At 45.6% G+C, this 22866-nt stretch overlaps 1 long non-coding RNA gene across 2 annotated transcripts in view; it reads right to left on the reverse strand.

The window, feature by feature from the left end:
• The window catches only part of LOC143820663 (uncharacterized), a 74761-nt gene that overhangs the window by 47725 nt on the left and 4170 nt on the right, over positions 1-22866 (reverse strand). Inside the window, exon 3 of one of the 2 annotated variants that reach the window (XR_013225466.1) lies at positions 12431-12490. The exons of the other annotated variant lie outside the window; for it this stretch is intronic. This is a non-coding gene — a long non-coding RNA (uncharacterized LOC143820663). Of the gene's footprint in view, positions 1-12430; positions 12491-22866 lie in introns of those variants that run through there. 2 annotated transcript variants of the gene reach the window in all.

A 22866-nucleotide genomic window follows, 5' to 3' on the forward strand; every position in this document is an offset into this window, starting at 1 on the left:
CTTTCCATATGGATACCACCTTGGTCTTCCTGCAATCTTTCCAAGACCATCACAACAAAGCAAATTTGAGACCAATGGCATGGAAAATGGGGAAACTGTAGACGGGGCACAGAAGCATCACGAGGCCATGGGGCACGTGGAGTGAGGAGACACTGTTTCACTGTAGCACTTTCCCAGTTTAATAATTGGTTTTTATACCCTGCTTTTCCCTGCCCAAAGGAGTCTCAGACACCCTGTGAGGTAGGTGAGGCTGAGAAAGCTCTGAGAGAAACTGCTCTGTGAGAACAGTTTCTAACGGGACTGGGACTAGCCCAAGATTTTCCAGCATGTGGAGGAGCAGGGAATCAAATCCATCTTACCACATTAGAAGCCGCTGCTTTTAACCACTACACCAAGCTGTACAAATTGCCATTGCCTTAAAGAGATGTAGCTAGAGTACAGGAAGAAGAAGCTGTTGCAGGAAGATGGTATAAGACTTGTTTGACTTGCTCATTGATTATTATGTGATTCTTTTCTTTTAAATTTGGATCTTCTAGCTAATGGCTTGTCAGAGCAATCCAAGATGGGAGACACTCAGGTATTTCCTCTAGGGAGAGGTGATCAATAAGGTTTTCAATTTAAGAAGAATGGAATACGTTTGTCTTCTGTGTTTGCATGTGTGTGTTTGTGTGTGTGTAGAGGGGAGTGCCACACAGCCCCCATCCCCGTCCCAAGCAGCCCATTCCTCCAGGGGAACTGATTTCTGCAGTCTGGAGAGGAGCTTTCATTCTCAGTGTTCTCCAGGTTCCACTGGAGGCTGGCATCTCTGAACAGTGGCAGGGATGCTAGCCTCCAGCTGGGATCTGAAGATCCCACTTCAAGGGTTTATTGAAGCCTGAATAATGTTTCAGGGGGTTCTCAATGGTAAAAAAGTTGAGAAAAGCTGACAAAAGGGTAGTAATTGAGAAGCCCACTGTAAATTCTTTGCCAACCAATGTTTCCATGCTTGTTTGAAACATACAACTGTTTTTGATCTACTTTGATATTTAACTGAACTGAAGAACGTACAGACTGAAAGGTTTTCACTTCTTCAACCAAATTTTGCTATCAATTAAATAGTTTCATTGAAGGATGAAGCTGTGACAAGTTTATGCATTATTTGATGTTTATTATTATTAGCAATTACTGCTGCATAGCATTTCTCTGTGTTTCCCACCTGGAGCCTGGCATCCCTGCACCTCCATGGGACCCAAAGCCAGAGACTCCCACCTCCCAACTAGTCCTTTTCTCCAGGGGGACTGATCTGTGCAACCTGGAAATGACCTGCAATCCCCAGGTCCCATCTGGATACTGGCATCCCACAACCTCTGGGGCACAATGTCACTGAATTCCCCCCTCCCAAGCAGCCATTTCATTACCAGGAGCCTGGAGATGAGTTGTCATTGCAGAGTCGCCCCCCCCCCTCCAAAACAGTCATTTTCGCCTGGGGAGCTGATCTCCAATTCCAGGAGGTTTCCAGGCCATGCTTTGAGGTTCGTGACCCCTGGCTTAGGAATGTTCCTTGAGGTTTGGAGGTGGGACCTCAAGGGTCTGGGGGGGGGGCAGGAGAAGGAGTAAAGGCTGCCCTGGAGCCCCATTGAACCTGGCTTGGCTTTGGCATTTATTCTGTCTGTCTGTCTTCCTGTCTTCCTTCCCCCTCCCATGATTTAGGCATTTGCCATGTAGCCAGTCCCCAGGAATGCCACAGTGCAGGTGTGCATCCTAGCACCTGTTGTTTCCCTGGGTGCAAAGGGCTTTGCCTCTAGTATAGCTATAAATATAACTATAAAATTACAATTAATCATAACCACCGCCTATTTTATGTCCTGTGTGGGGATTAATTCATCTCCCGGCAGGTGAGGTTTGGAGGGGTATCTGTTGGTGGAGGTTCTCCATGGGTGTTCCTAGTGGGGAGGCCAGAATTTCATGGTATTATTGTTGGGCCTCAACTATAGGCCTGGTGGAACAGCTCCGATTTCCAGGCATCACCTCTACCAAGAGGCTTATTTATCAGTGTAAACGTCATTAAGAAAAAATAAAAAGGCTTTGTTTTGTGAAACCACTGTCTACATTATGAAACTATCATTTTGAACAGATTTTTTTGTAAAAAAATATTATGACACATCACAGAGCTCCTGAGGAAAGGCAAACAAAATTGACCATCACCACACACAGAGAAATTACCCAGGCGGGGATATTATCCAGGTGGGAAAAAAAAAATAAACCATGGCACTAAACAAATGTTTATGTCCTTTTAAAAAAGATGAAGTGAACAAGCTATTTGAAACGCAATAAAAGACATCTGCTTTCTTCTCCATCTTCATTTGGGAGCTGATTATAGTCAGTGGTTGAAGATCTGTCATGAAGCTTAAACACATTCAAAACAACACACTTTTACATTTGTTTTGAATTGAACCAATGAACCCAGGGATTTTTTTTTCCGTTTTTTTAACAGAGATGGTGTGGTGCTAGGATTAAGAGCAGCGAACTTTAATCTGTGGGACTGGGTTTGATTCTCCACACCTCCACAATACATATCTGTCCAGCCGCTGCTTAAAGAGTGCCAGTGAGGGGAGCTCACCGACTCTGTAGGCAACTGCCAAAATACTTTGACTGTGACATTTTTTTCCTTCATATCTGGCTGGTACCATTTTACACGTAGTTTAAACCCGTTAGTGTGGGCCCTGTCCTTTGCTGCCAACAGGAACTGTTCCCTGGACTCCTTCAATATACAATCTTTCAAGTACTTCAAGAGATCGCTCATGTCCCCTCTCAACTTTCTCTTCTCCAGGTTGAACATTTCCAAGTCCCTCAGCCATTCCTCATAGGGCTTGGTCCCAAGGCCCCCGATCAATGTATAATCAGAAATGCTAAATAATAGAAAAGGACAGCTTTCACCATTCTCCCTTTATTTTAATGTTATGTATTTATTCTATAATTTATATACCGCCACTCCTGACAAAGGCTGTCTCGTGGCGGTTCACAAGATAAAACAATAAGATCGCAATATAAATCCCCCATTAAAAAAACCCATACAATAGATGGCGGCTTACTCAATTTCCAACCGTTCTTAACTCAACCCTGCTGTTCCAGCCTATGGGCCCAGGCTGATAACCCCTGACAAGATGACCCAGGGATGTTGATTGTTAAAAGTAGAGCGGGTTCCACAGATCACAACTTCAGGCACCACCCTGGGCTCAACGGGACGCCTGGCGGAAGAGCTCCATCTTGCCGGCCCTGCAGAACTCAGAGAGCTCTGTCGGGGCCCTCAGCTCTTCCGGGAGATCATTCCACCAGGTAAAGTCCAGGACTAAAAAGGCCAGGCAGACATCCTGGGGGGTCCAGGACAGCCAGCAAATTCATACCCGCAGAGTGAAGAGCACTGTGGGGGGCATAAGGAGACAAGCGGTCCTTTAGATAAGTAGGGACTTGTTTATTTATATTATTCTTTTGGACCCACGTTAGTGTAGCACAGGGGTAGTCAAACTGCGGGCCCTCCAGATGTCCATGGACTACAATTCGCAGGAGCCCCTGCCAGCATTTGCTGGCAGGGGCTCGTGGGAATTGTAGTCCATGGACATCTGGAGGGCCGCAGTTTGACTACCCCTGGTGTAGCAGTTACAGGGTTAGACTGGGATCTGGGAGACTCAAGTTCAAATCCCCATTTTGCTATGGAAACTTGCTGGGTGACCTCAGGCCAAACACACCCTCAGGCTAACTTACAACACAGGGCTGTTTTGAGGATGTAGCGGAGGGGGCTTCTGTACACTGCTCTGGGTTCACATTGAGGAGAAAGGCATAAATCTATCAGGTCTCCCTTTGGAATAGAACCTGAGATCTTAGTGGTTTAAGGGTTTGCGGGGCCCATACCAAATTCACGGCACCCTAATAGAGTACAATTTTGGTGGGAGCAGCCAGACTGGGGGCAGAGGGGCCCCACATAGTGAAAAGGGGTGTCACTCCAAGTGTCATTAAAGAGAAGGACGGGGAGAGAGACTATGGCCCTGATACATGGGAGGGAAGGCACCGTGCAGAGCCCTTGGAAGTGTGGGGCCTATAGCATGTGCTACATGGATAAACCAGCCCTGCCTGAGAGCCAGCGTGATGCAGTGTTTAAGAGCGGCAGCCTCTCATCTGGGGAATCAGGTTTTATTCCTCCAGCTGAGTGACCTTGAGCCACTACAGTTCTCTCTGAGCTCTCTCAGCCTCACAGGGTTTGTTGTGGGGAGAGGAAGGGGAGGCGATTGAAAGCCACTTTAAGATTCCTTCGGGTAGAGAAAAGCGAGGTACAAAAGTAAACAAACAGCTCTTCTTCTTAAATGTGGCCTGAGCGCTCCAAGAGAGGGCAAAATTTAAATCTCAATTTTTAAATACAAAAATCAATCTGCATAAAATAAACTAGCAACACCAGAGCTTTAGTTTAAAAAATGGATGAGATATTTAAAGCACAAGAGAGTGGGACAGATTTTGCTTTGGTACCTCATGTTAACAGAAATGGTACCAGGCCAACACGCCGTGGGAGAAACTTCCAAAGCCAGTCGCCAGCCTCAAGCATAGACGATGCTGTTTCCCCAGGAGGCGCTTGCTTTATCTACAGTGGAGTGGTTAAAGAAAAGAGGGTCTCAGAGGAAGGCTTCTTTCTATTCTGATCAGTTCCAGGCAAGGTTTAGGAAAAAAATGCTACAACTGACAGCTCAATAACAGGTTCATGTAAGTGATTCTCAGGTTATCCCTGTAAAAGTCTGAAAAGTGAGAATGGACACTGGGATGACACATATAAAGTTCGTTCTTGTGCTATTTTACCTTGTAGGCCAACAAACAGAATGAAGTTTGATCTCCAGATCACGGGGCTCATCCCTGTTCAGATCTCGCTAGGCCGTCCTTAAAAGTGCCTGAATTCTTTGGTTTCACTGAAACAGCCTTAATCCTACAAATTGAAGAATAATAGCTGGTTCTTTTGCAGTCCAGAATGTGAAAATCAAAATGCAGGTACTGGTCATTCTGCTCATTGATGCATCATCTTCCCGCTTCACTGTACTTTCACATTACGTTGGGTCCAGCCAGCTTTTCTGCCAATGAAAATGGAAGGGGGGGGGGGTGCCTTTGGCCACCAGGAAAATCATGCTGGAAATCAGGGGAAGTTCTTGAACAAAAACCATGCAAGACAGGTAGTAAGGAGAGAATTTTGGGCAAGATTAAATGAAAAAGGTAGTTGAGGCCACGGTGGGTTACAATTATTAGTTATTATTATAAGGTTATTCACATGTTTTTATAGACCGTTTTATGTATTGTTCCTTGTTATTATGTAAACCGCCCTGAGCCTCCGGGGAGAGCGGTATATAAGTATGATAAATAAAGAAATAAAATAATTAAATGTAAAGGTTTTCACTGAAAACAGAATGCTGGCCCTTTTAAATTGACATTTTATTGAACTGTTGTGTTTTTTTGCAAGGATTATGCACTGAAAGACAGACTTACCACAGCAAATTATCTCTTTCTCTCTGTGCTAGAAGCTCATTGGCAGGCCATGGTCAGCTGCAATGTCACATGACTGCCACTCTGGCACATGCTGCTGGCAGGGCCTTATGGGAACTGTAGTTCATGGCCATGGAGACGTCCACAAGAAATTTGCTTTGGGACACACAGTCTTTTGAAAACTCTACAAGCTTTCTTCCTCAGAGGGATGCTGTTCCTCACAGAGAGTGGATTGAAATGCTTGCAAATGTCTGAGGGGGTAAATAAATACATTTTCTTCTTGTGTAATGTTGTTACAGTAGAGGCGGGAGGGTCTGCGCTGAACAAGGGGCACCTCAAGCTCCCATCGGGGGATGAAGGACTAGAGGTGTGCAGGTAGGACAGGGGAAGAGGTCAAAAACACGCTAGCGTTCATGCATGCAAAACCAGACGTTTTCATGACCACTGTACAAGGAGGGTTGTTTTAAAGCTAGTTTTCAATACTGCGCGGAAAAGACACAGTGGCTGCTATGAGGGGGGGAATGCTGTGCATAATCGAAAATACAACAGTGGCTTTTCCGTGGCGAAACTAGCTCCACGTGCAGAAATAAAAACACCAGACTTTTTGCGAGGTTTCTTGCCATGCATAACCCCACCCAGCCCATTGGCTGCACTCAATTATGGGTTTTAGTGTGGCACAAAGGAAAACTGTTCTCACCGCTTCCTCAAGGACATCACTGAGATAGAACCAAGGGAACAACAGTGAAGCACAGGTGACGCCACATCATAGAAATCACGGTGGGCTTGCATAGAAATCACTGTGGTTAAGAGTGGTGGCTTCTATTCTAATTTGATTCACTCCTCCTCCACATGCAGCCAGCTGGGACACCTTGGGCTCGACACAGCCCTGTTAAAAGCTGCTCTCTCAGCCCCACTTTCCTCACAGGGTGTCTGTTGTGGGGAGAGGAAGGGAAGCCGATTGTGAGCCGCTTTGAGACTCCCGGCAGTGAAAAGTGGGTTGTAGAAAACCAACACTTCTTTGTCACAGCCCTGATAGTGCTGTTCTGACCAACTCTTCTTCAACTGGCTTCTAGTATCCCATCATGTGTGTTCAATCCTGTTTAACTGAAACAGTAATTGAAACCATGCCCTAAATGAGGCAGGCATCTACTGTATTGTAAGCATCTCCATGTGGTCCTGACATGTATATATGGGAAAAATGGTCAGCTGAAGTGTTCCACAGTCACAATGAACTTTACCCCCCCCCCAGACCCAACAAAAACAACTGCTACTACAACAACAGCCCAAGCCAAATTACAGTGTGTAAGCAAGCTAAAAACTTGGGGCTACCTTTATTTCTTAATTATTTCTGTGAAAGATCAGAACTTATCGCCTCAGTTTTATCCAATTCCTGTAGAACGGACAGCAACTTCAATCCTATTGAGTGCATAAAAGAGAACGTGTGGGCATAGGTGACTGCCCTTCCTAAAGAGAAAATGCTACTAGGTGGCATCCCCTTACTCTTGAGTAAGCCTCGTTTAATCATTTGGACTTGGCGGAGATGCAGAAGACGGCTTGGATTCCTCTCTCAGTGCCCCTAAGCAGGGTTGTCTTCCTTCAAGTACCAACTTCGAAAAACTCAAGAGCCATCAAACAACTTTTGTTTTTTTTATATGGCAAAATAAAACTTTCCTTTTACGAGCCCATTCTTCAAGGGGAGTTTGGCCAAAATGCCATTGTGACATTCCACAATACTGAAAAGTGATCCATCTTTGCTTTGTCTCTTCACCAGGCGAGGTATCCATTCATTATTTCCTCCCAAACAGGATCTTCTGGAGTGCTATCTTTGAAAGTCCCCTTTATCTTCATTAAAGTGTCACGCAAGCCGACAAAAGTTTGTCATTGAACTCCTGCCGTTCCGTGAGTCTAACAAGTTCTGAAAGTTTTCTGAAGGAAGCAATATTTGCAGAGATTCCGGAACACAGTAAATGAGTCTTTGCCAGTCCCTCAAGGGTATCTTCCTGGCTGTGGTGCTCTGAAACCGAGAAATATCAAAAGAGACTACAAGGAACGGATTCCCATCCCTCCCCATCACTTTCTGGAAGAAAAATGTTTCAGGTTGTAAAGAGAACACATTAAGGGTTATAAAATAATGCCTGATGGCTTATTATTATTACTAGGGGCAAAGCCTGTTGTATCCAGGAATACAACGGGCGCTAGAGCTTCATGGTGGGAAGAGGGGGGGGGGGGGTTGTCCCGTCTGTAAGGGCATGGGGTTGAATGTGTGTGTTGTGGAGTGGGGGGCTTGTGATGACAAATGAGGGCATGGGTGTGAAGAGACAGGTGTCAACAACCTGTGGTTTGGAATGATCGTTCAGTGTGGGGGAGAACTGACCTTTGGGAATTGTGGCATAGTGGTTACAGATGAGCTTTCCAGAGCCATGTCTTCAGATATGTGAAGGGAAAATCAGACTGGAGACTCTTTTTAGGGGAAGATTACATGGCAACCAATTCCCCCCAGTTCTGCATCATTTCCCTTCTTGTGTGAATTAGGCCACAGACACCAAAATGTCCCCCTGCCCGAATCCACACAGGGTAGTGAGAGTACACAGATGTCCACCCTGCTCTTTCTCTCTCCGTTTTTTTTACTGTTGATAAAATATTATGCGGCCACATATTTGTTTCACAGTTGCTCCTTAGAAGAAGAACTGGATTTTTGTACCCTGCTATTTACTACCCAAAGGAGTCTCAAAGCGGTTTACAAACATTTTTTTCCCTTTGTCTCCCCACAATAGACAACCTGTGAGGGATGTGGGGCTGTAAGAGGTCTGAGAGAAATGGGAATGGGCTGCAGTCACCCAGCAGGCCTCAGGTGTATCAAACTAGTTTCCAATCACCTTCCATTCCTTTCCCCATCACAGACTCTCTGTGAGGGAGGTGGGGTAGAGGGTGTCACTTGGAAGACGGCAACCCTAAGAGGAGGTCTCTCTGTGAACAGTAGTCTTGATCTTAATCACTTTTACGTACACCTAGTTAGTGTGGAATTCCAGAACATGAATCTACACCAATCTGGCAAACTTAACTCCTGCAATGTTTTCTTGACCTGAAATAGGTCAGGGGGTGCTAGGTGGCTGCAGGAATATGTTCAGACCAGAGACAGCCAACCTCAAGGTGGGGCTTGGAGATCTCCTGGAATTGCTGCTCAGCTCTCCAGGCAAAAAGGGCTGCTTTGGAGGGGTGACTGTACACAGCATTGTATTCCACTGAAGTTTAGGGATGCCAGCCTCCAGGTGGAGTCAGAGAATCCCCTGGAAGAACAGCTTATCTCCAGGAAGTTAGGCTGTAGGGAAAGCTCTCCCCCCCCCCTCACATGCACCCATTCAAAAGAATACACGTGGCCACAGACACCCCTTGGCAAGCACAGTTTGTTGCTTGGCTGGTGATGACTACCCTTCTGAAGCCTGAGGCCTACTGCTGGCAACGGCAGTTCCTGTTGTTACCCGCAAGGCCAAGTCATTGCCTAATAAAAGTGGATCACCTCGTTCTCCCCAAAATCTCACTGTCTACTTTCCTGTAAAGCCAGTTTGGTGTAGTGGTTAGGAGTGCGGACTTCTAATCTGGCATGCCAGGTTCGATTCTGAGCTCCCCCACATGCAACCAGCTGGGTGACCTTGGGCTCGCCACAGCACTGATAAAACTGTTCTCACCGAGCAGTGATATCAGGGCTCTCTCAGCCTCACCCACCTCACAGGGTGTCTGTTGTGGGGAGAGGAATGGGAAGGCGACTGTAAGCCGCTTTGAGCCTCCTTCGGGTAGGGAAAAGCGGCATATAAGAACCAACTCTTCTTCTTCTTCTTCTTCTGTAAAGCTAACTCCACTTGAAATTCTGGGCCACTTATGCCTTTGAGTTCATAGGACCTTCCTGACAAATGCTATTTTTTTTATTTACCAGGCCAAGTTTGAGAAAAATCACTCCAGTTCCCATGTCTCTCCAGCCATTTATTTGTTCACTATTTACAGTTTCGGGCTGTAAATATTTATTTATATCTTCCAGCAATTTCCAGACTCGCAGGACTGATGCTGGTCTGTCTGCGCCCCAGAACACAAATCGTGCTGGTAAGGGCTGGCCATAGCCCGTAGCCCAGGAGGGACACACCTGCACCACTTCACCCCAACTTCAGTCTGCAAGCCTCTACCATCGTCTCTAGATCACTGCTCGTCTCTAGAGTATAATGATCAGCTCTGCAAGCAAAAATGGTTAATTTGGAGGCCGGACTCTGAGGCATTGTACCATTTTAAGGACCTTCTCCAAACATCCAGGAATATTTCCAACTCAGGTGGTAGCCAACCTCCAAGTGGGGCATGGAAAGCTCCTGGAATTACAGTTCATCTGCAGACTACAAAGTTCAGCCCCCCCTAGCAGAAAGGGCTGCTTTGGAGGGTAGACAAGGTTGTTGTGGAGAACTAACATGTAAGGCCTCCCATGCAGGTTGTTGTGGAGTTGAAACACTTGAGGCCTATTGCACAGGGTTGCTGCAGATAAAATGGGAGACAAAACAACCTCTGCAACAGCAACCAGTTTATTCTGTACAACAACCCTTTGCAGTAGGCCTCAAATCTGCAGAGAGCCACCATGAAGAAATACACATTGTTTGGCTGCGTCTTCCCTCCAGCAGCGAAGCCGGCCAGAGCAATATTTTAAGTGAGAAGGGGCTTTTCTGTGGCCTCCTGTCAGCCAACTGTTAGGCATAAAGGTAAAGGTTCACTCCCCCCAAAAAGGAAAGTACGAGTACGCCTACAGACTCCTCTGCGTTGCTCTCAGAAACGCCTCCCCCCCCCCCCCCAGTCAGGGGCTGTTATAGGCTTCCTTCTCCATGAAAAGAAGACCGTTCAAAATGAGTATAATAACAGAAGAAAGAACCTACCCTAGGCTATAATAAACATTTAAACAATTTAACAATAAATATACCTAGAAATGTCTTATCTCTTCTTTTAATAGAACAACCAAAACGGCCTCCAGATTTAAACCGTTTTCAAAGGTATTTTCATCAGTGATTATCAGTAGTTGTTTTTCAACTTAGTATTTGCTGGTGAAGTCCTTCACAAGGATCTATTCTTCTTGACAGAATTTAAACTATATATATATATATATATATATTGGCTCACAGGTATAGAGAAGTTTTAGTCGAAAGACTGTATAGTACCCCCCCCCCCCCAACAGCCCTTCTGAACTCCTCTCCCAGTGGCGGTAAGGGGCAAACGGTCAGCGATTACGCCAGATTGCCCCTGGGCATGTTGTTGGGGTGGGATCTGTTTGGACTTTGGGCCAATCCGGATGCACGCACTCCGCCCACCTACGCCTTGCTCAATTATTTTAACAGCACAAGCTGTTACAAATTTATTTCCCGCCACTCCTGGGAATAAGCTCATGGCGGGTTACAATATTAGTAGACACTAAAAAATCCCCACCAAAACATTAATACAAAGGACATAAAATACAACATGGTGGTATAACTCGTTTAAACTTCCTCCCAGCACAACTCCCAACAGGGAAGGCATAGACGCCAGTACATAACTCGGCGCACACACGCAGATTGTGTTGGCCTGGAACGGCTGATTCGGATGCCACCACACACAACCCTACGCGCCCATGAGGTAGGTGCAGCTGAGAGAACTCTGACAGGCTGAGCACAGTTCTAACAGGACTGCGACTTCCTCAAGGTCACCCAGCTGGCTGCCACGTTCAGTTGTTCCTTCTTGCAGTTCTTTAATGCACTAGAAGCACAGTACAATTGCCATGAGCCTACAATTGCCATGAGCACACACTGGGAGGGTTTCATGTTAACTGTAGTCTACAGACATCTGGAGAGCCACAGTTTGGCCACGCCTGCATGATAGAATTGCCCTTTGCAACCAATGAGTCATGATGAGATTCTTGCATATACATGCTTGATGCATTGATTCGAGGGACAGAGGAATTTCCTCTGAGGAAACCAAAATGATCACAATAATGCTTCCATTTTCTGCATGTTGCAATTATGTGTTGGCATGGCTACATGCACATACATACACAACGCCTCCCTCTCCCTACCTGGACCATACAGCACAGCACCAATTGAGTCCTGACATTTCTCCCTGGTCACAAACATTATCCTTAAAAGAAATTTATATCCAGACCAATTTGTGACGAAGTTCTGCCAGCTACTTCCATCTGCCCAGATCCAACAACAAGAACCAGTTTTAAGTTTTCTCCATTTAGGAAAGGAAATTATAGTGTGTGGGTTTTTTCCCCCACTGCCTTCTGCCCAAGCCACTGGCAGCCATATCAATAGTCCCATCTGCTCTTTTTCTCCCCGCCCCCCCCCCCAGTTTAATTCCACCAAAATTTGTTTTTTTCAGGATCCTCATCCATTTGTTTTTAGGAATATCTATATGCATTGTAAGAGTTAGCATTCTGCAGTCATACACTTAACTTCTGGAACACACACATATACAGAGCAATCAAAAATTCCAGGATATATATATATGGGTTCAACAAATCATATTGCTAATGTGATTTTTTTTGCTTACGAACAGAGATGTCAAGGCCCCTAAATCACCAAACCGACAGTGCACTCTGTGGTTTATTCAGCACTGGGCTGCAGGCAACGTCGACACATAAGACGTCGACACATACATCTTCCAATTGTCACCTTGCATCACGTTACACTTTTCTAAAGGTACAGAACGGTGACAGTTCCTCCCGTGTTTGAAGGCTGCAATTGCGATTTCATTACAATCCTGATCCCCCCTCCTCCTTCCTCCCCTTCCCTTCTTCCTCCCGTAGTTTCTCAAGCCCATCCGAACCACTTCATTTTGGTTTTGTTTTTAAATTGGTAGGTTAGTTCCAAAGCCAGTTTTGAGGAGCCCTCCCCTAAAGGTGTGGGGGGGAACAAACCTGGAATAAACTGAGCCGGGAATTCAGTTTTGATTTTCTTCAACACAGTTCCAGAAGTCTGATGTGTGCTATTTCTGAAGCCTTGGCCAACAGAACGGATGGGGGGAGAAGGCACACAAAACACATCAAAATAGATTAATCCTGCTCCGCTTTAGTCTTCTAACACAGAACAGTTGCCGAGGAACAATTTGAAAAATCATTATATTTATTAGTTGATCAGAAAGTGAGCAATAGTCTCCATGCTTTGTTCAGGCTATTAAGAGGTTCTACTGATTCTACATAACAAATTGTGGCAAGTTCTTAAAGAGATGGGAATACCAGAGCATCTTATTTGTCTCTTGAGAAACCTATATATATATGCAGGTCAAGAAGCAACAGTGAGAACTGGGCCTGGAATCACTGATTGGTTCAAAATTGAGAAAGGAGTTTGGCAAGGCTGTATACTGTCGCCTTGCCTATTTAACTTGTATGCGGAGCATCTGTTTAGCCTGCAGAAAGTGCCAGGTTCAAGCCCTGGCAGATCGGGCAGTAAGTGATGTGGATGGGGAACTGCTGCCAGTGTGACAAAACTGACTTGGTGGACCACAGGACTGATTCAGTAGAAGGCAGTTTCAAGTATCTCGTGTGTGTTCATGTAGGGAGGCTGTGGCTCACTGACAGAATGCCTACTTTGCATGCAGATGGTCCAGAATAAATCCCTGGTATGGTATCTCCAGCTTGGTGTAGTGGTTAGGGGTGCGGACTTCTAATCTGGCGAGCCGGGTTTGAATCTGCGCTCCCCCACATGCAACCAGCTGGGTGACCTTGGGCTCGCCATGGCACTGATAAAGCTGTTCTGACCAAGCAATAATATAAGGGCTCTCTCAACCTCACCCACCTCACAGGGTGTCTGTTGTGGGGAGAGGAAAGGGAAGGCGATTGTAATCTGCTTTGAGACTCCTTCGGATAGAGAAAAGCGCCACATAAGAACCAACTCTTCTTCTTCTTCTAAAAAAAACCCAAAAGGTTCACGTGAACCCAGCTACTTAATAATGTATTTCTTTCAACAAGAATATATGAATTAACATAGATAGACAAATGTGAACTGTCAACATAGCTCTAACAAGCCAATCACAATGTACACAACAGATCATACAGTAATAAAGAATCCAGATAAAAGAAGCAGAACGTTAACATGGCGACCACAGCTTGCCAGTCAAATGCAATACAAAGAGCAGTTGTCTTATCCTCTCATGGCAAAGCAGTGGTCAAGGAGAATTCATGTTCAGTGTGTGCATTTTGCCACACATCAGGCTTCTTCAAGGGGCAGACCAATGCTTGTAAATCTGTATGTGTCTATGAATCCCAAAAAGGGGCCTTCTAATGTTGTTGAGACACACTGCTAATAAATCCTGAAGGATATGACCAGTTTTCAAGGTTAAACAGGGAAAATGGCCTATTTGAGGGAAAGAAACCTCAGCGTGCCAAAATTAGTGATCTGAAAAAAATTAGTGATCTGTAAAGTCTTTTCTGGAGAAGCTGAAGAGCTGCTGTCACTCTGTAAACAGACGCTATAGGGCAGGTTCATGTTATGGATGGCTAGGTCAAAAGGCCTATCATCGATCAACTAAAACATTAAGCAGTTTCTGAAAATAATATTGTTCTCAGAAACTGTATTATAGGAGTGCAGTGTTTTGAAGGTTTAACTTTTTAGAAGCTCAGAGACAGACATCTCTCCAAATCTTCCCGTCTTCCTGCTAGACCACCACCCAATGGCTTATGGCATAAGACAACTACGAAGGCTGAACTTAGTAAAGAGCATATTGATTTCTCTTGAACGAGAAAGGAAAGAGAAATTCTTCTTTTGTAAATCGAAAAGAATAAGGGGAATCAAATGCTATATTTTTTAAAAGCCAGTTTCAGAAAAAGTCATTTCCCTCCCCATAACAATGCTATAACTCAAATACTTTGGCCACCTCATGAGAAGGAAGGACTCCCTGGAGAGGAGCCTAATGCTGGGAGCGATTGAGGGCAAAAGAAGAAGGGGATGACAGAGAATGAGGTGGTTGGATGGAGACACTGAAGCAGTCGGTGCGAACTTAAATGGACTCTGGGGAATGGTAGAGGACAGGAAGGCCTGGAGGATCATTGTCTATGGGGTCGCGATGGGTTGGACACGACTTCGCACCTAACAAACAAAAAAACAACGCTAACATTATAACTCCTGGATGGAAACATGGGGGATTTGGTTTGGGGTGGAGTTTTGCCCTAATGCAGTAGGTGTATGTCTTTATCAAAGCACTTTTTGAAGGAAAAGAATGAGATTTGAAATCTATGACCATATCCCAATATTGAGATTTGTTTTGGTCGCCAGATTAAAGGCTGCTCTCTGGGGAATCCTTTTTTCAGAACTGAGTTGCTTTTGAAACCCAGGAAAGATGGGTTCTTTAGCTCATCTAGTTTTCAAATGCGCAAACTTAAACAAGGGGAGAGAATGGTGCAGCGGTAAAAGTGTGATGCAGCGGTAAAAAAGGCAAATGCCATTTTGGGCTGTATCAACAGGGGCATCACATCAAAATCACAAGATGTCATAGTCCCATTGTATACGGCACTGGTCAGACCACACCTGGAGTACTGTGTGCAGTTCTGGAGGCCTCACTTCAAGAAGGAGGTAGATAAAATTGAAAGGGTACAGAGGAGAGCGACGAGAATGATCTGGGGCCAAGGGACCCAGCCCTACGAAGATAGGTTGAGGGACTTGGGAATGTTCAGCCTGGAGAAAAGGAGGTTGAGAGGGGACATGATAGCCCTCTTTAAGTATTTGAAAGGTTGTCACTTGGAGGAGGGCAGGATGCTGTTTCTGCTGGCTGCAGAGGAGAGGACACGCAGTAATGGGTTTAAACTACAAGTACAACAATATAGGCTAGATATCAGGAAAAAAATTTTCACAGTCAGAGTAGTTCAGCAGTGGAATAGGCTGCCTACGGAGGTGGTGAGCTCCCCCTCACTGGCAGTCTTCAAGCAAAAGTTGGATACACCCTTTTCTTGGATGCTTTAGGATGCTTTGGGCTGATCCTGCGTAGAGCAGGGGGTTGGACGATGGCCTGTATGGCCTCTTCCAACTCTATGATTGTTTGATTCTATGATTCTATGATTCTATGATTCTTTATCTATGTAATCAGAACTAATTAATGTTCGGGTAAATTGGGATCTGATTCTTTCTGTTTGAATAGTCACAATAACTGATGTACTATTTAATTTATGTGCATTAAAATTTAAAAGAAAAGCAGTTTGGGTTCCAGGGTCCGAAAACCAGACAGGTTGAGTTTGATGAGAAAAACATCCCCCGCTCCCTCCAATGTAACTCAAAAGCTTTCACTATATTTACAAACAGTATAGCCTTTCAGTTCTCAGAGAGTTTTGGTGACCATTAGAAGACTTGTTGTTAGTTGCGAAGCAATGTCCGACCCATCGCGACCCCATGGACCATGATCCTCCAAGCCTTCCTAACCTCTACCATTCCTCGAAGTCCAATAAAGTTTGTACCGACCGCTTCAGTGACTCCATCCAGCCACCTCATTCTGTGTCTTCCCCTTCTCCTTTTGCCCTCGATCGCTCCCAGCATTAGGCTCTTCTCCAGGGAGTCCTTCCTTCTCATGAGGTGGCCAAAGTATTTGAGTTTCATCTTCCGGATCTGGCCTTCTAAGGAGCAGTCAGGGCTGATCTCCTCTAGGACTGACCGGTTTGTTCGCCTTCCAGTCCAAGGGTCTTCTCCAGCACCAGAGTTCAAAAGCCTCAATTCTTTGACGCTCGGCCTTCCTTATGGTCCAACTTTCGCAGCCATGCATTGCAACTGGGAAGACCATAGCTTTGACTAGACACACTTTTGTTGGCAGGGTGATGTATCTGCTTTTTAGGATGCTGTCTAGATTTGCCATAGCTTTCCTCCCCAGGAGAAAGTGTATTTTAGAACAGGGGTAGTCAACCTGTGGTCCTCCAGATGTTCATGGACTACAATTGTAGTCCATGAACATCTGGAGGACATAGAATCATAGAGTTGGAAGGGGCCACACAGGCCACCTAGTCCAACCCCCTGCTCAACACAGGATCAGCCCTAAGCATCCTAAAGCATCCAAGAAAAGTGTGTATCCAACCTTTGCTTGAAGACTGCCAGTGAGGGGGAGCTCACCACCTCCTTAGGTAGCCTATTCCACCACAGATTAACTACCCCTGTTTTAGAAGACTAGGAAATGCCAAATGCAGGGTGGTGCCCTCTCCCTCCTGTATACCGAATCTGTTCTCCACAGCACGGTGGAATTGCCGGGTAGCATCTGCAACCCAAGTTGAAACAGTCCCTTTGGGGACCGAGGATTTATGCTGCAATTCATCCAGGTATTGTCATTATTCATAGAAGGCACCTGCCTCATTTAGCCGAACACATGCAAATGGGATTTGAAAACAAAAACTGACATGGCTCCAACACTGATAGTAGACAAGCTGAAGCACTTCAGGGAGCTGATCAAAATCCTCGCATTGATTGTGGTGGGCTTTGTATCATGCCGGAGTGTCGGAGGAATTCCGAGTACAAAGGCTGCCCAACAATGACATATGGAACAACATGATTTTGTTTTGTGCGACATCTTTCACAGAAACGGTGGGATTAATGTACTTTATGTTTAATGGCCCTTTGTAACACCCAGGCAATGCGGGATTGAAAGGCACGAGGCACGAGAGTTCAGATGCCGCTCAGTTGAAAGCAGCTCTAGCCTTGTTGAAATGTAGAAAAGGGAGATCGGTACAAATGAAACGTCGGCTCCAGGAATGCGCATTTGGATATTCTTGAGCTGAAAAGATACCTGGAAAAAAACATCCATATTTGTGGTTTGTTTGTTTGTTTGTTTTTTAGTCAGGTCTCTCAAACCTACCTGGGATGCACCAGGAATATCGGGAGTTGGCACAGGCTCCCGGAATTGCCATGGCTTTCCCCTGTGGTTCTGTGTTTCCTGGGGCTCGGTATTGGCTTGTCGGGCTGCTTTGGCAATCTTCAAGCAGTGGCTGGACAGATATTTATCCTGGATGCTTTAGGCTGATCCTGTATTGACCAGAGAGTTGGACTGGATGGTCTACATGGCCCCTTCCAACTCTATGATTCTAAGAGAGCCAGTTTGGTTAGGAGTGTGGACTTCTAATCTGGCATGCCGGGTTCGATTCTCCCCCACATGCAGCCAGCTTGGGTGACCTTGGGCTCGCCATGGTGCTGATAAAGCTGTTCTGTCGGAGCAGTGATATCAGGGCTCTTTCAGCTTCACCCACCTCACAGGGGGTCTGTTGTGGAGAGAGGAAAGGGAAAGCGATTGCAAGCCACTTTGAGACTCCTTCGGGTAGAGAAAAGCGGCATATAAGAACCCTTCTTCTTCTTCTATAATAGATTGTGTGGATTTAGGATTAGTATCAGCAGGTGCCCTACAAGGAACGGGCTCTCCAGTACAAGGACCATTCCTGCCCTAGTGATATCCCGTGCATTTGTCTTTTTAAAGTGCTGAACTTTGCGTTCGTTTCTGCACCCAATTAATTAATTAATTGCATTTATATACTGCCCTCCCCTGAAGCCTTTGCAGCTGCAGAGCCAAACTCTGTGCTCACCCTCCCGGTAACATTTTCAGTTTTAAGGTGGGTTCTAATCGAGGGCTGTCCAATGGAGAATTCCTTGTGTTTGGGTTTACCCTTGGCCTCCATTTTGACGCCCCCTGCCATGTAATGTCTGTTGCCATCTGTCCTCCCTCTGTCCCTCCCTCCATCCCAGTACTGATTGGCTGTTTGCGCAAAGAATTAGCATATGGCTATATTTGGATGTTGTGACACAGTTTACTAATTTAACAGAATTACCTTTTGCTTTATATTCCCACTGTCATGATGGTAGTTCATAGTCTGAGGAAGAGTGCTTGCACTCGAAAGCTCATGCCTTGAATTAATCTTTGCTGGTCTTATGGGTGCTACTGGTTTGATTGATTTAGAAGCAAATGAAATTTAGTGGTGACTGGTAGGATAGGTTCCTACAGCAAACAGCTCATGTTATAGTGTTAACAGAAATGGATAACGTGCAGCTTTTTGAAGCCCTTGTGCCGCATGGGGTGGGGAGAAAATCACACTCCGCAGAAAGACATTGTTTCCTTTGCAGAAATAACTTAGTGCATCCCTTACTTGGAAGCAAATCTCATTGGTTTAAACAGTTATCAGGGATACTCCACTCATCTGGGTCACAGTTTGCTCACAAATCATTAATAGAACCATTGGAAAAAACATTTGGGCTTGTGGAACAATGAAAAAAAAACCCTGGGGTTTCTTGACAGCCCAAGAACAGTTTCCTGAATTGGTGGGAGTTAATTTTAAATATATTCTTTTAACTTGTTAAACATTTATCAGGTGAAATGGCCATATATGGGCATGCCAACCTCCCCATCCCAATGGCCAATGGTGAATCTGGAAGGGGGTGGGAAGGGGAGGGGCTCCAGGTGGGCGTGAACACAGCTATGCTTCTCAACCGCATTCTGCACAAAAACACCACCTCTGGGGTTTCTCGAAGCCTAAAGAATGTTTCAGGGCATTCTCAATGGTAAAATAAGTTGAGAAAGTCTGTTTTAGAAGGATTCCAGATTCACTCCCCCCCCCCCCCGGCTCTCCTACAAAATGTGCTTCTGAGCTGAAGGAGGAGGACAATAGAAACATTCAGCAGAACTTAGGAGGGGAAACTGGCAGCGGTAATATGGTCGCCTGACCTGCCGCTGACATCGGCAGCTGCACATGTATGGGATAAATTCAAACATATGGCTCCTCGGAGCTCCTGTCACGTTGCCATAGTGGAAGACCTCCATGGAATGAGGGTCAGCCATGTATCTTTCAGAGCTTGCCGAATGGGGCATGCTTCAAAACACTGTGGAGGACTCAGTCATTCAGGAGGAAAACAGAGCTGTGGCTTGTCTCTGGCACAGAACTGCTGAGCGGTGATGGGCCTGGCCGCTTTCCAATGTTTACTCTGAGTGCATCGTTCTTCAGGGCTTTAGGAAGAGTTGTCAATTGGCCAACACTAAGAAGAGACCAAAAGACGGATAATACCTTGAGTGCCGGGGAATGGTTTGCCTGGACAGAAAGTAAATTAGAGTCTTCACAATACAAACAATTTCTTTCTCCTACTGCCAGCTCACTCAAAGGCCTAGTCTAATTTTACTGAAATAATGGCAGAAATCTATTCTTTCACCTTCTAAACATAGTTTCCAAAGAGTCATCCTAATATGGTTTCCTATTTGCTGTTTCCCCCCAGTTCTTCCCACTCCCTTGTCCTTATTCTAAGTTTTCTCACTCAGTCAAGCTAGAAACAAAATCACATCAATAAAGGTAAAGGTGTCCCCTGTGCAAGCACCGGGTCATGTCTGACCCTTGGGGTGACGCCCTCTAGCGTTTTCATGGCAGACTCAATACGGGGTGGTTTGCCAGTGCCTTCCCCAGTCATTACTGTTTTACCCCCCAGCAAGCTGGGAGCTCATTTTACCGACCTCGGAAGGGTGGAAGGCTGAGTCAACCTTGAGCCGGCTGCTGGGATTGAACCCCCAGCCTCATGGGCAGACAGCTTCAGACTGCATGTCTGCTGCCTTACTACTCTGCGCCACAAGAGGCTCTTATACTGAAGCACACATGAGTGTGTACTTCAGACTTGATTTGTGGTGGATGTCTTAACATGCCAATGACATCTTAACATTTCTGCAATCAGGAGAGTGTAGGAACTACTAAGTACAAGTTTATGAAGGCATACATGTGGGAAATCACTGGAAAGATACCCTGGCTTCAGTGCCAGTCTGATCAGTGTTTGGATGATGCGGATAGAAGAAACAAGCCAAAATGGATTCCAGTCAATATGCTACTAGGATGGATGAAGGGAAGCTAAGCTAACCCTGCTTAGCTTCCATCTGATGAGATTGGTCTAATTCCAGCCATCCAGGACCAGTCAGTCTTTCAAATAGGGTTAAGTTAGCTGAACAAAGACTCTTAAGTATTTTGGGGGCTCATGTTACTCTTTGAGAAACAGATGATTTCAACAAAAGTTCCTTTCCCCAGTTAAATATGATCAAAGAATTATACTTCTTTCTCGACTCAGTCGATTTGGTCGTGCTCATCTAAGCCAGTGGTCCCCAGCCTTTTTATCACCGGGGACCACTCAACGCCTTTTACTGAGGCCCGGTGGTGGGGGGGTAGTTTCCTCCTCTACTCACAACCACTGCCCTAACACTCTCTGATCGCTATGGTAATGTTTAAACATCCCTTCAAAATAAGATACAGACACTCCACAACAATGAACATAAGGAGCATTTTATTTTCATGGAAATTTTAACTCATGACAATGACAAATCAATGGGAACCCTGAGCTTGTTTCTCTGCAACGAGATAGTCCCATCTGGGAGTGAAGGGAGACAATGACACCCGAAGTGTGTTGTAAAGGGCCGGGGGGGATTAGTCGAAGGACCACATGTGGTCAGCGGCCTACAGGTTGGGGATCGCTAATCTAAGCTACCAAGGCATAATGTTGGATTATTGCATCACATCCAGCATGAAGCTGTCCTTGAAGACAGCTTGGAAGGTTTACTGGGTACAAAAACCTGCTAAGAGGGCTATGATATGAGTAAGGTGAAGGTATCCTCTGCGCAAGCACTGAGTCATGTCTGGCCCTTGGGGTGACGCCCTCTAGCGTTTTCTTGGCAGACTCAGTACAGGGTGGTTTGCCAGTGCCTTCCCCAGTCATTACCGTTTACCCCCCAGCAAGCTGGGTACTCATTTTACCGACCTCGGAAGGATGGAAGGCTGAGTCAACCTTGAGCCGGCTGCTGGGATTGAACTCCCGGACTCATGGTCAGAGCTTCAGACAGCATGTCGGCTGCACCACAAGAGGCTCTATGATATAAGTACATGAAACTAATACAATGGGAACAACTTTGGTAACAAATCTCCCAGATATTGTCTGGTTTGGTTCTAAAAGAGCTAAGTCATACTTCCTGGATAAGCATATCCAGCTTGAAACGCATTTGGATAATCTTCCGTGTTATATTGGAGTTTATCATGCCTTTGGGGTATATGTGTTCATCATTATTTTAAGGGGAGATAAACGTAATCTCACATTTGTGAAGGGGCCATGGTTCAATGACAGAGCATTTGTTTTGCATGCAGGAGTTCCTAGTTTCAATATCTGACAGCTAGTAGGAGATGCAAAAGAATTCTACCACATCCCCTGGACAGATACTGCCAGAATAGACAATACTGACCAATGATCCACCTCTGAAGAAATATATTCAGCTGCATGGCCTGAATCCAAGCCTGAATCTCATTTGAGGCACAACCGACTTCACAAGTTAAACACAAACAGTCTGAGTACAGCAGTGGTTCTCAATCTTCCTAATGCCGCAACCATTTAATACAGTTCCTCGTGTTGTGATGACCCCCAACCATAAAATCATGCAAGGGTTCTTTCACAGAAACTAAACTGAAACTGACCAACGGCATGAAGATCCATTGTTCATGATTGTCCCACCATGCCGATCTCGCTCTTTTCCACTGCTCCAGACAGACAAGCGCTCTATCTCGATCTACCCCGCAAGGCTGTTGTGTGGATGGTGCCCCCCCCCAGCTGCGACCCCTGTGAAAGTGTCGTTCAACCCCCAAAGGAGTCCCGAACCCCAGGTTGAGAACCACTGGTGTACATGGTACCCTCGATTCTTCTTTACACAATGACTTCTCATGTCAATGCATGTACAGCTGATGAGGGTGACTTGCCCCATATTTGCCCCATATTTAGTGGCCCCTGGTTTCAACTGAATGTTGATATATGCATGTAGAGGCAGGATACGTATGTCTTCCCTGTACCATGTGAGCAGGGCTAATGTGACCCAGCAAGGGGAGGGGGGAGACTCCTAGGAAGCAAGACAGGGGAAGGAGAGCACAGGCATGGACCAATCGACCCTTCTGACTTTCACGGCTCTAGTCTTTGGAACTGTATAGTCCCACTTTGCCTTTTGCTCATGCTGAAGACTACAGACGCATGCTAGGGGCATTCATCCAGCTGAAAGGGAAGCCATTACCAGCAGAGCCACTGGTCAGAGCATTACGTTGTGGTGCTGCAAAACTGAGAACCACTCATATCTCACAAAGAGCCACAGTGAGTTTTGCGTCTGTACAAGTTAGCAGCATGCACATGAAAACCTGAGGAAGACGGCTGAAGCAGAACGCAGACCGAGATATCTTTTCGTTGGTATTTTCAGTGGGCTTTTTTCCCCCCATATGTATTTTTGATGATTACACTGGCTCATTATAAGCACAGAAGGACATCTCCTTTTGTGATAGATAATAACTGCTCTCGTTTTCTTCCGTGCTAAAGACTTGCTGGAACTGAATTAACTTCAGAGCTAAGGAAACTCCCCCCTTCCCCCTTTCCTTTT

This window comes from Paroedura picta, chromosome 1 (genome assembly GCF_049243985.1).
Source record: "Paroedura picta isolate Pp20150507F chromosome 1, Ppicta_v3.0, whole genome shotgun sequence".
Taxonomy (NCBI): domain Eukaryota; kingdom Metazoa; phylum Chordata; class Lepidosauria; order Squamata; family Gekkonidae; genus Paroedura; species Paroedura picta.